This window comes from Petaurus breviceps, unplaced genomic scaffold (genome assembly GCF_028583685.1).
Source record: "Petaurus breviceps papuanus isolate PSGF00001 unplaced genomic scaffold, PetGlider_PUasm1.0 90808, whole genome shotgun sequence".
Lineage (NCBI taxonomy): Eukaryota > Metazoa > Chordata > Mammalia > Diprotodontia > Petauridae > Petaurus > Petaurus breviceps.
The window spans coordinates 10,601,811-10,620,797 of record NW_027187349.1 but is presented as its reverse complement, the minus strand read 5'-3'; the positions used below and the strand labels follow the sequence as shown (position 1 = coordinate 10,620,797).

Sequence of the window (18,987 nt, the reverse complement as noted above, 5' to 3'; positions counted from 1 at the left end):
GTGCCATAGCATGTTCAGTCATTCTCTACTAATTGAACAAACAGGCCTATTTCTAGAGTGGTTTGTTGTAACTGCTATCGCAAATAAAACAGCTAGGAATATTTTGTCCAGATAGGCCTTTTTAAAATGTTATTTCTAAAAGTAATGAAATCATTAACTCAAAGGGTATGATCAGTTTTGTGATTGTATTTCTTTTCTTTAAAAAATTCTTTGTCCATATTTTATTAGCACAGGCAGCTACCCTTGAGGAACTCACCTCTAGCAATATACCAGATCAGCCCCCCCCTTTTTTTTTTGACTTGGAGTCTTTTTGCCTGGGACACTAGGTGATTTGCTTATGGTCATACTTCCCCTTATTTATTGCCATAGTTTTACAATAGTCTCTAATCCCATTACTAGTCTAGTAGAGTGCCTGTTTCCCTACAAACCTGCCAAAATTGAATTCTTTCTTTTTTTCCTCTTGGCTATTTACAAATAGATTTCATTACATAAATGTGGATTGGGCACCTATTTTATGTATAAAACCATATACATTATATATATATATATATATATATATATATATATATTTATATATATGCACTCAAGGGGATAAGTAAAGAAAAATAAGTTATGGTCCCTTTCTTTTAGAACTTGCCACCTAGATAGGAAGATGAGATAGTCACACATGAAACAGCTAAGTAACAGTACATGGGATAAGTTCTTTGTGTCTCAATGATTTTCAATTTTTAGTTCCCTTAATTTCCTTTCTTTCCAAATCCTGCCATTCTCTTCATCGTTAACCAGTCTTAATTAAAAATGAGGGCATCCACAATATAAGGTACCATCAGGTTTTTGGAGTAAAACTGTAGCTAGTATGGAACACCTGGGGTTTTATCCCAAGGTACTCATGTCTGGGGAGTACCTTCCCAGAACAGTCATTGGTGCCCAATGGTCCTCTGCAGCTCCTTTGTCAGCAGGTATGAATACCTCCCATGTATCTTCCCAGCCATGGACTACCACTGCCTTGTGAGTTCAGTTGTTATCACATCCCTTTTAAGGACCCAACTCTCCCTCCCCCACTGCCACCCAGCCAGGATAAACTACCCCTATGCTGCCTGGCCTGGAGCCCTACGTTACACAAGATGCCTAGAGTCCTCGACAGTGACAACCTACACCAGCCCAAGGGTGTCCTAGGGTCTTAGTGCTCCAACTGCCCCTCTCCCTGGACTGAATTTGCCCCAGGTGCCAGTATTCCTAATTATGCCTTTGTCATAGGATAGGGGTAAGACACAATCCCTCAAAAATCAGATCTCTCCTTTCCTAGTGGCATCTTTTCACCCCACACATCCTCCTATGAATTGCACAATCTTTTAAATGTTCCTAAACTGCAGATGAGGAAATTGTAAGCTCTTTGAGGGCAGGGATCACATTTTAGTAATCTTAAGTCCGGTAGAGGAGTTGTCCAAAGAAGGTAAGGGTAGGTGTGCACTAGTGGCTAAATGCATATGTGCACATGGTAGACTAATGAATAATGGTTGAATTGAATTGAAATCAATCCAAATACTGTTCAAGCACAAAATATGTCACCACATTGTATTTGGTGATTTGCTTCTCTAAGTCTCTTTTTGTAGCACCATGTCAGTGACTTCTTTGTGGACTCTTATCAAATTATACAGAAGAGGAAAGTGGTGAGAGTTGATCATGAAACTTCAGTATACTCTGGGAATCAGAGGAAACCAGTGAGAAAAACAGCCTGGTGTAGTGGATAGAGAGCTGATCTCAGAGTCAGGAAGACCTGAGTTTAAATCTTGCCACTGACAAATACTGGATATGTGGCCTTGGTCACAATCTTCCCAGTTGTCGAGTGTTTCAGAAAGAAGTGTGACTGAAAGGGTGAGGGAACCATTGCTATCTATCACCATCCTCCCAGTGCCCGACAGATCTGTAAGACTAAGAAAAGGTGCTCATGTTCTGGGACAGGGAGTCTCCAAGTTTTCTCACCAGGACATTCCCCTACATGGATGAAATCACTGGTCCCCATGCTGTCAGGGACATAGACTAAAATGAATTCTTCTTGAAACATACATACATACTCCTATAGGGATTAATGATGGCCATGAAAGCGACAGTGCCTGGCTTTCTGCAAGTCGCTTTTGGCCATATAGATGCTTTAATGTGCAACAAAAAAATTTGCAGTTATGACTTTTCTATGAGCTTCACTGGTAGATTCTGTTCCTGCTCCATGTGTCTACATGGTAATTATTCAGTGTGTGCACATTTGTTAGACTTTTCATTCCAGTCTGGTCTTGAAATATTACACCGAGGTGACAGGCTGAATCCTGATACTATCCGTAAGCCTTCCATATGCAATATTTCTTTGTCCCCATGTGAAATTGTGGTTAGCAACCATGGGATGAGAGAAAATTCAAGAAAGTGATAGCAATCATAAGTTGAGTGTGTAAATCATTTTGATTGCTTAGCTGTCATTCACAGAAATGTGGAGGAGGGGGAGGAAGTTTCATAGTTATATAATTACACGGACAAGACACTCTACCTCTCAGCTCTAGGCATTTTCTCTGACTGTCCCCCATGCCTAGGACATGCTTCCTTCTCCAATCTGACTTCCTTTAAATGCTAACTAAAATCCTACCTTCTACAGGAAGCCTTCCCTAACCCCTCCTCATTCCCAGGCTTTCCCTCTTTAATTGCTTCCTATTTACGCTATACATAGCTTGCTTTTTATATATTTGTTTGCATGTTGTCTCCCCCATTAGATTGTATGTTCCTTGAGGGCAGGGACTGTCTTTTGCTTCTTTTTTGGTATCCTTAGCACTTAGCACAGTTCCTGTAATAGTGTAGACATTTAATAAATACTTATCAAATCAAATTGGATATCAACATGTATACACTTCCCACAAACATAGAAATTTCATTTAGCTTTTCGACAATAATTTAAGAAATATCCAAGGCAAATACCATTGTCACTCTCTTCAGGGAGGAGGTATAGGGATAATGATGGAATTCATTAGATTTTAAGACTTGTGTCAACAATGAAGAGCTAGGACTTTTTGATTTCTAATCTTCTGGTTCTAATACGCTGTGTGTGAGCACTTCTACATCTCCCACATCTCAGGAGACAATCTTTGAGAAGTGCTGTAATCAAAAAATTCTTCATCCTATAGCCAACCTGTTGACAAGTCTCTGATCTTTGATCATTCAGTCTATCATCAGGCCCACACTCAATGTCCAAATTTTAATTCTGGCTCTGCCACTGACTGTGTGACTGTGAGCAAGTCACTTAACTTTTCTGCCTAATTTCCTAACCTGTGTCTACCACATTAAGGGGAGCTTGGGCAGAGACTTATTGTGGTTCATTCTATGAGTTACAGAGTGGACTGGGTTTAAGGTTTTGTGAAAGAAGAAAAGGAAGGAAGGAAGGAAGGAAGGTAGAAAGGAAGGAAGGGAGGAAGGAAAGAAGAATGGAAGGAAGGGAGGAAGGGAGGGAGGGAGGGAGGAAGGAAGAAAAAGAAAGAAATCTAACCAGCAAACCCCAAGTTAAGCAGGCAGTTTCTGGCCGTCAAAATTCACCTTCCTTTGGAGAGGAGAAGGAGAGGGAGAGGGAAAAGAAGAGGACAAGCTGAGTTACCCAACTAGCTAGGTCCCCATTCAGGCGTCTGGGTCTACTCACAGGTTGTGTTTGTCCTTCATTTTCGAAGAAGACCATGGCATCAGGGGAATGATGACATGACTTGTAATTAACTTTGATTTGAGTGAGGAAGGACTGTACAAGGTCACCTGCCTCACTTTCTCCTCCAGAGCTCTCTGTGTCCAGTGGCCAGATATTCATCAGGATGACTGGAGATGACTCAGGATGAAATGGGAGACCCTGGCCCTTTTAGGCTAAAGCCTTTTCACGTACTCCCTTAGAGTGAGGCAACACCCATTCAGTGAATAGGCCTCTTTAAGAAGTGAGTCAAGGGATGACTTTTTTAATTAGAAAAAAAATCAAACTGGTAGGGGAAGACCCGGAGGGCTGCTGTTTCAAAGAGAAACAGTTACCACTGACATTCAGTCTTAGTCAGAAAAGGCCTTAGCCTAAAAGGACCAGGGTCTCCCATTGCATCCTGGGTCATCTCCAGTTATCCTGATGAAGATCTGGTCACTGGACCTAGATGGCTCTAGAGGAGAAAGTGAGGCTGGTGACCTTGCACAGCCCTTCCTCACTCAAATCAAAGTCAACTGCAAGTCATGTCATCATTTCCCTAATGCCATGGTCCTCTTTGAAAATGAAGGACAGGGGCGGCTAGGTGGCGCAGTGAGTAAAGCACTGTCCCCGGAGTCAAAGAGGTCCTGAGTTCAGTTCTGGTCTCAAGACACTTAACACCCACACAAAAAAACTAGCCGTGTAACCTTGGGCAAGTTACTTAACCCCAATTGCCCTCCAAAAAAGGCAAAAAAAAAAACTATATGATGATTAACTATGAATAACTTAGCTAAGGGCGGCCAGGTAGCACAGCGAGTAAGAGCACCAGCTCCAGTGTTGGAATGACCTGGATATTGAATCCCAGGCTCAGACACTTAGTGCCCACCTAGAAACACCTGGCCGTGTAACCTTGAGCAAGTTACTTAACCCCGATTGCTTTAAAAAAAAAAAGAAAATGAAGGACAAACACAAGTCTAGCACATAGTAAGCACTTAATCAATTAAATTAATTGATTAATTAAACTTATTGACTTGTGGACTTTTTGATCTGCGAAATGAAAGGGTTGGAAATAATCTTGAAGATATGCACTTAATGCAGAGGCTTGAATTCTGTGAGAAGGAATGACTGTCTTTTTCTGTTTTAGATTCCAGCAACTAGGCAATCACTTTCTTTGCCGTCTAGGAGCTCATATCAATATTCCCAATTGTAGAGTGGAACAGACAGGTGAGGGAGACACTGCTGCCTAAAGCCATCATCAGTAGTAGGACTGTGACTGTTTTGAGCTTGTAGAAATACTCACAGGCTATGTTGGGTATTGGCAAACTATATAGTACCCATATTTGGCCCTTACCTTATGTGTTGTCACCCCTTTTGATAACTCTTCCAAAAGGACATAAAATTATAATAAATGATATTTTTGAGCCCTCTACAAAATATTCATCATCATTATCACCATTTAAGAGCCCCATGAGGTAAAAGTACAGATATTACCCCCATGTTACATATGGAGAAACTGATTCACCAAGTGTTTCAATAAATTCCCCTTGGTGGAGTAAGTAATTGTGTGGATAAGTCACAGTCCTGGGACTCCAAAACAGGTGCATTACTATCATATCCAGTGCTCTTTTCACCAGCCCTTCATGGTCCTTTGAGTCTTAAAGTCTTCCATGACAGCGACTGACCTTCAATCCCATAGCATCACAATGATGGAAATCAATTGGTCCCCAGAAATGGGGACAAGATAGAGATTGGAGTGGGTAGAGAGAAGTGTGGTTATTGGTGAGTAACAGCTCTCTACAAGCATAGTTTAGGAAGATGGCGTCATGGCAAAATGTTGCCCATGTGACTCCATGATCTTTGGGTTCATTTTCTTCTGGTTTCAAGTTGTGTCAGACCTAGCTCATGCCAGAATTACAATAAAGTGAGCAGGCGAGGAGTGAGATGATTGTTGGTCATGAACCTTTCATATGCATAGATGCTGTTACTTAGGGAAGGGACATCGGGCAAATTGCCACATCTGGCAGCTTCAGAGCCTTAGATGATCTCCTTTGTTCTCTTCTACAGTTCCATCAGTTTTCCTAGAACTAGATTTCTTCCTTCTTCTCAATCTTCAACTGCCAGTTTGCCTTTTTCACCAGTCCTTTTGTCTTGCTGCTGGGTTTTTTTTTTTCCCTTAAGGCAGAATTCTGCTAGCCTGTCCTCAAAATTTGCCCTTACTTCATTCAAGTGATCTTGTTTTCCATAACCAACACTGTCCACTTTCTCTTACCCTTTGGGCATACCTGGCTCCATGGTTTTCATTATTTTGTAGCCTTGCAGTGAAGGACAGCAAATGGGGAAGAGGAAGCAGAAAATCACTTTATTCTGGGGAGAGACTAAATACAGACAAAAAATAAAACCCTGGGAGCACTTAGAAGTCTCATAAAGTTTTCTGGTAAAAAATTGAGTGGTGAGATTTTCTGTCCCTTAAGGAGCCAAAACAGGCTGAAGTCCAATAGGAAGATTGCCAGTAACTTGCAGGGGTAGAACTCTGGGATGACATTCAATGCTTAAAGACTCTGTAAGTAAGTAAAAGTTAGATTACCTTAACCTGAAATTAATAAGAGCTGAAGTTTAGTTAATAGGCTATGACTCCAGTATTTTATTTCTTTAAATTTCACTCCAAATAATATTTTCTCACAGACTGACAAATGAGTTAGCTAAATATGTGTATGGTTATTTTAATAAGAGTTTGTAGAAGTTCATTTAAGAGTGGAAGCATGCATTTATTTCATCTCAAGGAACATTTTTTTAGTAAAGAACTTTTAACCCAAGGCACCATGGTACAAAATTACAGTCATTGTGACTAACAAGAACTGTGGAATTATGTCAAAAATTCAGCCATATTTTTGTGAAAACAAATGTCATTTTGGCTGATGATATTTTAATGTGTTATCCCTCTATGGCCATTTGTGTTTTAATACAAAATACTGGAGAAGCACACCCTTAATGAATCAGAAACATTTTTGATGGTGGAATTTCAAGACATGAAATAGGTAATGGGGAGTGAGAAATGTTTTTTGAATGGGCATTCTGGGGTAAGGGAGGAGGGAAGAACACAAAAAGTGATTTTGACCAGGTCACTTGTCCAGTTTGGCTAAAGGGTTAGTGAAATTCAAGCAGATGGATTGTTTTTATGAGCTTAACTCCAAAACTAGCTTAGATGGCTCCAAATAGTAGAATAAATGACAGCATCATCAACTTCAAATTTGACCATGTGGTTTCAATGTCAGTGACAGTGAATTTTAATAAAATGCAGTAAAGAAAGCAGACTTTCTGCCAGAAGGCATTTAACCACGCAAACTACAATTATATGCAGCACATTCTTTTCTAAATACATTTGCTGGTTTTCTGCCAAAAGAAAGAAAGAAAGAAAAAACTCAGTTTTGAAACTTTCGAAATTGTGAAATATTCTAGTGACCAAAGACAGTTGTTATTACAAATTTTATTTTATGGTGTATGATGACAGTTTGATATGTAATACTGAGTAAAACAAATTGAACCAACTTCCAAATTCATAATACACAATACAACATATTATCACTGAATTAGAAGTGAATTAAGGGATAAGGGTAAGAGAGCAGAGACAAGGTAAAGACATGTTTTTATTTTAAATTTCGTTCGTATTATTTTCTATTAACAAGTATATGTTTTCTTTCTCTCAGCTATTCTGTTTTGGGATGTAAGGCCTTTCACAAGTTTGTACTTTCTTATCTTTCTAGTCTTGGCTAGATTCTAAGCCTTGACTAACTCTAAGATGTGCATTTATGGCTCAACTCAATGAGTTATCCATTCAACTATGTTTCAGAGTTAATAGTAGCATTCATTCTTCTTCAGTTTTTCCTCTATGGGTTTTATGTCAATTGATTTTGAGTGGTCAATTCAAGGCAACAATCATTTATTTAGCATTTATGGGCTAAGCTAGGCGTGCTATGATGTGCTAGAAAAACAAGCAGAAAGAAAATTAGTCTCTGCTCTCAATGAGCTTATGTTCGAATAGGGGAGACACAAAAAGGAAATGACAAGTGGCAAGGGAAAAAGATACATAGAAAATCTGGAGAGTCAAGAGCTGAACACAGAAAGGAAAAAAGATGTGACTTGCCTGGGCATTTCCCTTAAAATGGAGCTTCTGAGAGGAACCAGTCAATCAGAGGAAGGGGCCACAGGGGCAGACTGCAATCCATATCACAGTTTGCAGTCCACCACAGTCAAGATGCTGGTCTTACAAGAAAGGAGACAGCTTGCTCATTGGTTAGATTGCATTTAGAAGTGAACTTGGTAGAGATGAATGTTATAACTGTTTTAAGATTGAACCCACTTTCCCTAGGTGGCATAGGGTAAACTACATCCTTAGTTCTGGGTGAACATTTATACTTTTATTCCTCTGACAACTTTTTAGCAAACATCTGTTTATGAAAGATGTGATATTCATTGACTAAATGATCCTGAGGTGCTTATCACTGGAGGGTATTAATGACATAAAAGAGATAGTATTATTGATTTACTGAGGGAGAAAACAGAAAATTAGGTACCTGAGCTGATAGCATCAGAAAGATCCCTTCATAACCCCTTAGGGATATGCCAAAGAACCATGAAGAGGAATATAACCTTCCTTAGGGGACTCATCTCATCAGTGCGACTGTGAGTTAAGTTTGGATTCCGTAACTTATAAAGGCTATAAACTAATAAATTTTCAATTTTTTTCCAAATGGAAGAAGAACCTTAACTGAAGCAGAAACATTTATTAGCTAATTCCTTCACTTAGCAGAAGTCCCAACAACAAATTTCAAGAGGGAAGCTATTAAAACTAATGACAAATTCACATTTGAAATTACATGTGAGCTTCTATATTTATGTTACCCATCTTTGATTATTATTGAATGATTTGGGGGGAGACAGATTTTAAAATAAGCACTTATGATAACTTTTTAAAAAAGTGTTTTTGACAGGGTATATGTGGATGTATTGTGAGAAGAGTATATGTCTTTTGTTCATTTCCTAATAAAGATACTGTAGTCCTGGATATTAGCTATCCCTCAGGGCACATTCATGGTCCCTTATTCTCTGAGCAGTTAAGTCAGCTGTTTCTGAGTTCTTGGACAGGCCCAACCTTTTCTGGTTTAGAAGTGACAACAGAGACTCCATATTTATGCCTCATGTCTATATAGAATAAAAAGAAAATGTGGAAAGGCTTTAAGCATCAGTGTTCAGCATGGTGGACCAGGGAGAGCTAAAAGAGGGGAGTAACTATCTTTGGAAGTCTTATATTTTATTCAGTTGAGTTTGCTTTTATTCTAGCTTTCTCTCTTCATTAAAAGCTGTTGCTGTTAACAAAATTTTTTCCCTTTGCCTGACTTAGAGTTAAGTCTCTAAGTTGGTCTATTTTTCTTTTCCTTTGGCCAATTAAACATTTACTGTCAGAGTGAACAAGGAACAGGATGTCAGCCTCCCCATCCTATGAACCAAAGAAGATTCACAATTCCTCTTCACATTCCTTAACCCCACCCATACCCCTGTCCTTAGTACCTGGCAAATCCTATGTGCTGGGTAAACACAGTTAAATGAGAGATAATAAGATAACAAATAAATGGATGGTTTGAGGACTTCCACAGTGTTTCTTATAGACTAGAAAACTGATATTCATAGTTCCCCAGTTAACTCCTTTATTTTTTAATCGATAAAATAAAATTTTATTTTCCTAATATTCTTGCTTTTACAAATGACACAGTTATTTCTTGAGTAAAACCTCCTGAGAGGCAGCAAGTTAGTGCAGTGGATAGAGTGTTGGGACTAGGGTCAGGAAGATCTGAATTCAGATCTGGTCTTGGATACTTACTGGGTGTGTGACCCAGTCACTCAATCTCTATTGACCTCTGTGTCCTGAACTATAAAATAGGTAAAATAATAGAACTTACCTCCCAGGATTGTTGTGAAGATGAAATCAGACTATATTCATAAAATGCCTAGCATGATACGTAGCATGCAGTGGGCACTTAATATATGCTTATTTCTTTCCCTTCTTCCTCCCACTTTCCCTCCTTTCTTCTTTCCTTCCTTCCATTTGTCCATTATGGGTTTACTAAAAACTCTTTTAGTTGCCTATTATTTTTTGTGTCTCTCTAAATCCAATGTGCTGCAATGAACTAGATGAGACTATCCATGTGAGCCAATGTGGAACTCAAATGCTTGTCTCATTAGTCAAGTCAAGCATTTATTAAGTTCTTTCTACATGCCAAGCATTGTGCTAAATGCTGGGAATACAAACACAAGCACAAAGAATCAGTCTCTGCCCTCCCAGGGCTTGTATTCTAATAATGGGGGAAGATCACACATAAAAGGAGATTGAGAAGGGAAGGGGAGATAGGGGACATGGAGAAACTGACCAACCAGAAGAAGGATTCAAAGACGCAGAGTGCTCTTGGGTGAGAAAACTACTTTGCTGTAGGGATATTTCAAGGTGAGGTGACTCCTGGATCATAGTGGAGAAAGAAGTCTTGAGAGTTGGGAACAGAATCCAGAGAAGAATGAAGAAGTAACCATAGGTGGCTTGGGGAATTTCCTTAAAAGGGAGGTTCCCAGAAGAACTGGCCAATATGAGGATGGGGCCACAGAAGCAGAGTGATCACTAAAGTTATAAAACCCAGTTAAAATTGCGAAAGTTTTCCATAATGGCATTACCACTGCTCTTTCTGCCCCTTTTAAGTGTCATAAATTGAAATGACTCACTAGCAAAATTCTCTTTTGCTTTAATCAAATCTTAGAGACCATCCATTAGACTGTGAGCTTGTTGAGAACAAGGACTATCTTTGTATTCCCAGGGTTAGCACAGTGCCTGCCACATAGTAGGTACTTTATAAAGTTATGCCAGCTTTATTTGATGATTCTAATATAGATAGACTGAAGGATCTTGGAGGGCAAAAACTTTGACACATGCTATATAAGCAGAATTGCAAAACCTGTATGCAGAAGGAAAGGTTCTCTCTTCATGTATTGACACTATTGTCAAAAGTACACAAATAGGAAGGCATATATTAAAAATAATAAATTTTTAATTTTCTACATTAAAGAAACACTTTACTAGTCCTTATGTATGTCATTCACCATGCTGCTTCCAAAGTTGTCATCACTAGCTGATTTTACAAAAGTCCTTGTTTTGATGTGCTAGGTGGTGCAGTGGATAGAACATGTAACTTAGAGTCAGGAAGACATGAGTGCAATCCTACCTGAAACACTTAGGAGCTCTGTGACCCTAATCTAGTCAGCCTCTTTCAGTCTCAGTTTCTTTACCTGCAAAATAAACATAATAATAGAACCTGTTGCAAACAACAGGGCTTCTTAAACTTTTTCGACTCAGGACCACTTTTCACATTTCAGCAAAAGTTAGTTGGTGTTCCTGTAATAGTAATGGAATTTGAAGATCCCCTTGTATTGGCAAGCTAACAGGTACTTAGCACTTAGTTTCAAGTGAATTATATCAAGCCTTTTTTAGGAAACAGAAGGTATGAATCCCTGTTGCTGACATAACAGGAAGGGGTGGAACAGGGAGGAGCTAATATGTTATATAAGGAAAATCACAAGCTAGAGAGTCAGAATTTCTTGGAGCAAGCCATGTGGAGGTGAAGAAGGAGGGGCCAGAAAGTGATTTTGATTTTGAGAATGGAGCTTCTGCTGAGACTTTTCTTCTGGGAACTTTTGCTGAGAGCTTCCAAGAACCAGGCTGAGGAGCTACCATGAGTGAGAGAGGAAGATCCCTGCTTGAGGAAACCTGTTCTGTTGTGAAGGCTTGGGAATGTGGGTGTTTATTGCATTAACCATGTCTACCAAATTAGTGGTTACTCTAATGACTTTGACTTTCTGGTTCTGGGATTCGGTTTCTTGGTATTTGAATAAGGACTTGAGGTGGTCTAGACACTGTGAGCTTCAATATGGAACAGGAACTGCACAGAGAGCTGGACAAGGAACTGGGAGCTGTCTGCCTTTGAACTCAGGTGGCAGTTGGTTAGATTCAGGCAGGAGCTGAGACCATGGAAGGGGAACCATGGAAGCTGAAAGCCTGCCTCAAGTCAAGATGAAAAGATCTCTCTTTGGGTATTTAATGCTGACTGATCAAATTGTAACTTACTTGTGACCTAGGGGTGGATGGACTTTGTACTTTCTACTACCCCTTAAGAGGGTACTGAGTAGTGACTGATGATATTATAACTTAATTGCATCCCATGGGTGGAGGATTTGGACTTTTGTACTTTGTGATTGGATTAAGGACTTTGTGATTGATTAAATGAATGTATTTTGCTTAAAACTTTGTGACCACTTTGGTGAAAACTATGTGGCTATTTTAGTAATAAGCTGTAACATTGTGAATGCTGTAACTTGATTTTCTTTGAATGTTTTGTCTTAGTTTGTTACTGAATAAATAGAGAGTTTATTATATTGTGTAATCAGAATCTTGAAAGCTGTTCACAGCAGCAGTCCTCTGGAAAGCTGCTCATGCTTAACTTTACAGTTGCGTGGCCTGAGGGCTTGAACAGTGCAAAGTGTGCATGCTTTGTATTCAGAACCAAGGCTACAGTCAAGTTACACAATGTAATACAGGTAAGCATTGCCAGAGAAACCTCAGATTCATTATGCATTTGATTTTGAATTAATTTTGGGTTAATTAAAATGTGCATTCAGAAACGTTTACTGTTGCCAAATGGGGTCACGACCCACAACTTAAGAAGCTCTGGCATAAAGTTATGAGTATCAAATAAGATAATACATATAAAGTGCTTTGTAAATTTAAGGTGCTATATATGCATATGTATATACATACATATATAGGATATATACACATGTAGGATCTATACATATAAAGAATATATACCTATATAAGATGTATGCATATATAGGGTATATGCACATATAGGGTATATGTAGGATGTATACATACATATAGGGTATATACACATATAGGATATGCACATAGGATATGTGCACATATATGCAGGATATATACACATATAGGATATATATGTATATAGGATATATACATACATATATACAGGATATATATATATATATATATATATATCCTAGCTATTATTATTGTCATTATTATTATATGATATAACCTTACACTTAAAATACCACTCTGATGACTCATTGAGGCATGGAGATGACCCTTGGTTTGTTAAAGGCTATGCCAGTGGAAGACAACCTGTAGGAAGTATTATGAAGCTGGAAAGAGCTCAGGTACAGTTCTGGTGACCATTATCAAAGGACCAGCACAGCTAAGTTTGAAGAGATTCATCACCTTACCACTGTATCAGTGCACAGAAGGGTTATATTTTTTACTGGTAGAAGAATAGGTTGAAGACCCTATGATTTTGGGGAGGAGAATTGCTTCTTTTTTTTTGCCCCCCCTTTTTTTTAGGGCAATTGGGGTTAAGTGACTTGCCTAAGGTCACATGGCTTTTTGTGTTAAGTATCTGAAGTCAGATCTGAACCCTGGGTCCTCCTGACTCCAGGGCCAGTGCTCTATTCAGTGCACCACCTAGATGCCCTGAGGAGAATTGCTTCTACCTACACTGCAATCAGTTGATAATTTATGGTATGAGAAAATACTACTTTTTAAGGAGTTGTTTTCTTCAGTGAATTTTTGTATATTTTTTTCCACTTTTTATATTTATTTTACCAAGCTGCTGACTCTTTTTTCATAACTTGCATAGCTTATTTTATTATTATTATTTCTTTTCCCAATTTTTCTTCTACCTCTACCTCTACCTTTCTGATTTGATTTTTAAAATCCTTTTCAAGCTCTTTCAGTACTTTTTGGACCTGAGATCAATTTATATTTCTTTTTGAGGCTTCATGTGTAGGCATTTTGACATTATTGACCTCTTTTGAGTTTGTGTTTTGATCTTTCCTGTCACCACAGTAGCCTTTTATAGTCAAGGTTTTCCCCCCTCATTTTCCAGTCTATTCTTTGTTTTAAAGTTGAGCTCTGCTCTTAGGGTGCAGTGATCACCGGTTCTTAGTTTCTTGAATCAAGGCCAGAGGCCCAGCCATAGGTCTGCTGTGCCAAGGCCTCTGGGTCTGGTGGCTGGCCTGCTGCCTTGGAGCCTCTGGACCTGCTGGGCCTGGCTACTCTCCTGTGTACAAGGGGCTGGAGGCCTCATGGCTAGTCTGTTTTTCCTATGACCTGCTGTGCAGGGGCCTCAGGGCCTTGTTTGCTGATCTATTCTGGGACAAGGGGCCTCCTGCTGGCTTTCCTGGACACCATCTGTGTTGGGTTGCACTCTCCTTTTATCTGAGTGAGTAGAATTTTCCTGCAGTCTTTCTAAGTTATCTAAGGGTGGAAAATTGTTTTACCCCATTGTTTTGTGGGTTCTGCTGCTTCAGAATTCATTTTGAGGAATTGTATAAAGTTTTTTGGAGGGAAATTTGGGAAAGCTTGGGCAAAGTTCCTGCCTTTTCTCTGCCATCTTGGTTCTGTCTCTTTATGATACCTGAATTAGAAGATATGTAGGGGCAGTCACTGTGCCCTTATGGAAATTCAGTGGAATGCCATGTGAGCTTGTTCAAAACTCTACATGTAACTGTCTGACCTTTTGTAGCCATGGATGTGACATGATATCTGTAAATGTATCTAGTACTCTGATGTATATAAACTAGCCATGGACCCTATGGAAAATGTTACAGACTTGTTACAATCCCTACTAAAAAACAAACAAACCTACATTGTAGTTTCCAATTATGTTGGACTTTGTCCCAAATTTTTCCCCATCCGTATTTCTGGTTTTCTTCTCTGAATTCTCTGATCTTGATTTATATGAATTATAGTTTTCATAGCTCTGGTTTTCTGGAGTCATCATCTTCACCCTGGTTATTTTCCACCTTATTGCAGTGCATGTACCCCTCACATCTCTCTCCCTGCCACTATTACTTTCTATCTATTACTCTTAGATTTGTGATCAAGACAAAATTACCATTGCCTATGGAAAGGGCACACCAATGTCCTGTTGGCCCATTCACCATTCCTATGACTTCCCAGACCAAAACACCCCTTCCTGTCCACCTCCACCTGTGTGTTATTCCCCTTATTAGGATGTTCTTTGAAGGCAAGAAATAACATTTCTATCATCAACATGCAACATAGTTTTCCCCATAGTAAATGCTTTCTCTCTCTTCTCTTATCTCCTCTCCTCTTCTCTTTCTAGTTCCATCCTGCTTTTCTTTGAGCATTCACCTTACAAACTTAAGTATCCACAGTTGGTGATCTGGGTAAGTTAGAAGTTTCCCAAGGCAACTTGCAAAGCACAGTTTGAGGAACCAAAGCAGTGTGCAAATGGGAGACCAGATACCATAGCACCATAGGGAAAATAGATGTCAAGGATATAAGGTTAATAAGATTTGACTGTCCTTCTCAAACTTAAAAGATGATAAATCTTCTGAAATCAGTAGACAGGAGAGTAGTTTCTTTCTCCATTGCTAAGGTAGGAAATTCCATATCCTACCATCTAGGATTTTCTGCATAACTATGAATCTACCTTCAACCTGTAGTTCCTTTTTGTGGTGGGCTTACCTTGACATTAAATTATATTCACCAATTCTTCACTCATACTTGTTAATTGTGGATGGGCATGATGAATGCACAATACAAGAAGCCATTGATTCACTGAGTAATGGTGATAACTCCATCCTCCAGTAGATTAGCAAAACTCTTGACTTGAAGAGAGAAAATGAAAACTAGTACCCAACATTTATTACCCTGTACTAGAGCACTTCTAGCTTATCTACATTGCCAAATCATAACCTTGAACTTTTATATGAAGGTATTTTAAGGGAAGGGATGAATCGATAGTATGTGTGACTAAGGCAACATGGACACAGAAAAGCAAGGACTCTTGTTTAGCATCCCATCATTATGAAAAGACATCGCCTTGTGTGGAGAAATTGCATAGACAAATTGACCATATATACCATAGACCAGTACTTACTGCTCACCTTCATTGACTGCATTTTTACTTCCTTAGCTTTAGAGAGTTGGTTTTTTTACAACCTGCTCAGTCTTTGAACTTGGTTATTTCATGAACTTTGGCATGACTGATCACAGTATTATGTTCACCCATATGACATTCTCTTTCCAGAGGGTACTTTTCCTTAGATTTTGAAAATTACCCCTTAATCAATACTGTTCATCAACCCTATTTCTGAGGACAGAAATTTGACAAATATATGGATCATAAGGTTATAGATTTAGACCTGTAGGGTATCTTAGAAGTCATCTAGTCCAACTCCTTTACTTTACAGAGGAGGAAACCAAGCCTCAGAGATATTAAATGACTTTCCTTTGGCCACATATTTAGCAAATATCAGAAGTGGAATTCAAACCCAAGTCTTTCTGGCTCTAAGTCCAGCAGTCTAATAATTATGTAACTCTCTCCTTCTTGCTTAAGGAAGAATTTATAAATACAGTAACAGATTGTCTCAAAAGGAATGATAGCACAAATGTTGTTTATTTTTAAATAATATTTTATTTTTCCCCAATTACATGTGAGAAACAATTTTTAACATTCATTGTTTTTGTTTTTTGTGTTCCAAATTCTATCCCTCCTCTATCCCTTCCCTAAGATGGTAAGTGATCTGATAAAGGTATATGTGTGTAATTTCCATGTTAGCAGTTTTGTGCAGGAAAAGTCATGGAGAGAGAGAGAGAAAGAGAGAGAGAAAGAGAGAGAGAGAGAGAGAGAGAGAGAGAGAGAGAGAGAGAGAGAGAGAGAGAGAGAGAGAGAGAGAGAGAGAGAGAGAGAGAGAGAGAGAAAGAAAGAATGTATTGAGACGTTAGTTCTTTCTCTGGAGATAGCATTTTTCATCACTAGTCCTTTGAGATTCTCTTGGATAATTGAATTGCTAAAAAGAGCCAAGTCATTCACAGTTCTTCATTGTACAATATTGATGTTACTATGTACAATGTTCTCCTGAATTCACTTTGCATCAGTTCATATAAATCTTTCCAAGTTTTTCTGAAACTATCCTGCTCATCATCTCTTATAGCACAGTAGTATTCCATCACAATTATATACCATAACTTGTTTAACCATTCCCCAATTAATGGGCATTTCATCCGTTCAATTTCCAATTCTTTGCCATCATTGAAAGAGCTGCTATAAATATCTTGTACAAATAGGTTCTTCTCCCCTCTTTAAATCTCTTTGGGATAAAGACCTAGTAGTGATATTGCTGGATCAAAGGGTATGCAGTTGTATAGCCCTTTGTGCCTAGTTCCAAATTGCTTCCCAGAATAGTTGAATCAGTTCACATCTCCACCAACAGTGCATTAGTGTTCTAGTTTTCCCACACCCCCTCCAATTTTTATTTTTTCCTTTTTTTAATCATATTAGACAACCTTCTGAGTATGAGGTGGTAGCTCAGAGTTATTTTAATTTGTATTTCTCTAATCAATGGTGATTTAGAGTATTTTTTCATATGACTAGATAAATTAGATTTCTTTGTCTGAAAACTACCTGCTCATATCCTTTTGCCATTCATCAATTGGAGAATAACTTGTATTCATATGAATTTGACTCAGTTTTCTATATATTTGAGAAATAAGGCCTTATCTGAGATACTTGCTATAAAATTTCCCCCCAGTTTTTTTTTTGCTTTCCTTCTAATTTTGGTTGCATTGGTTTTATTTGTGCAAAAATTTTTATTTTGTTTGGTGTTAAATTCTTCCCTTATTCATGGATCTAACAGGTAAATCATTCCATGCACTACTAATTTGCTTAATGGTATCATCCTTTATGTCTAAATCATGTACCCATTTTGACCTTATCTTGGTATATGATGTGAAATGTTGGTCTATACCTAGTTTCTGCCATACTGTTTTCTAGTTTTTCCAAGAGATTTTGTCAAATCATAAGTTGTTGTCCTAAAAGCTTGGATGTTTGGGCTTATCAAACACGAAATTCTTGTGGTTATTTGCTACAATGTATTATGTACCCAATTTATTCCACTGATCCCCTACTCTATTTCTTAGCCAGTGCCAGTTGTTTTGATAATTACTGCTTTGAAATACTGTTTGAGATCTGATACAACTAGCCCACCTTCCTTCACATTATTTTAATTGATTCCCTTGATATTCTTGACCTTTTGTTCTTCCAGACGAATTTTGTTATTAACAAATGTTACTTATAAAACTTAATGGAGAAAAAAAATTAATGGAATGCCATCAAAGCAGCAGAGCAGACAAATTTGTATTGGTGAATATTTACAATGAGAAAAAAAAGAGAAATTTAAGAAGTTGAATGATTTAAAGAAAAAAGAAAATGAACACCAAAAGAAAGGAGAAAAAGTAGAGTATCAAGGTCAGACAAGAAAAAACAGAATAGAAAAGAAAGTAGAATAGAAAACCTGAATAAAGTAAAAAACAGAATAGAAAAGAAAGTAGAATAGAAAATTGAAATGATAAAAACCAATATTTTATTTATTAATTTTTGTTTTTGTCTTTAAATGAACAATAACATCCTTATTTTATAATATTTTATAATAAACACACCATTTATTTATTATATAATTTTATATTAACATTTATATAATTAATATAATAATATTAATTATTATATTTAGATAAATAAATTATATATTTATTATATAATTTATTTTATTTATATATTATATATTGTATTCATTATATATTATTTATTTGTTATATAATGAATACAATATTTTATTTATTAATTTTTGTTTTTGTCCTTAAATGAACAATAACATTTTTAATTCATTGTAGCAAGCATTTATTAAGTGCTTGATATGTGCCAGGTACAATGTTCCTTACTGGGGATGCAAAGAAAAAATAAAATAGTCTTTGTCTTTAACGATCTTATATTTTATTGAGTGGAAAAATCTCATAGTTTATTCTAGTGGAAACTTGAAATAGATAAGCAAAAAAAGATTTACATGAAGTTAATACAAGATGGGGAGAGGCAGCTTGGTCCAGTGACTCTGCTAAGAAGACCTGGTCTAATTCCTGCCTATAATGTCTGCTTTAATACGTGTCCTTAGATAAAGCTTCTGAACCTCCATGTACCTCAGTTCATATTTAAAATAAGAGAGTTAGACTAGATGGTTTCTATGATCCTATGAAGAAATCAGTAACGGTCCAGTATAAAAGGTGACAAAAGATCTGACCCTTGAGATTGAGAGCTAGACAAGAGCATAATAAGTGCAAAAAAAAATTTTTAAAAACCATTTCAGACATTTTAATGCAAATACATTTGAGA

At 37.7% G+C, this 18,987-nt stretch overlaps 1 long non-coding RNA gene across 1 annotated transcript in view; it reads left to right on the top strand.

Moving 5' to 3' along the window:
* Positions 1–7,241: 7,241 nt before the first annotated feature.
* LOC138147918 (uncharacterized) overlaps positions 7,242–18,987 on the top strand; it is a 110,036-nt gene continuing 98,290 nt past the window's right edge. The window contains exon 1 of the long non-coding RNA XR_011164926.1: positions 7,242–7,315. This is a non-coding gene — a long non-coding RNA (uncharacterized lncRNA). The remainder of the gene's footprint in view (positions 7,316–18,987) is intronic.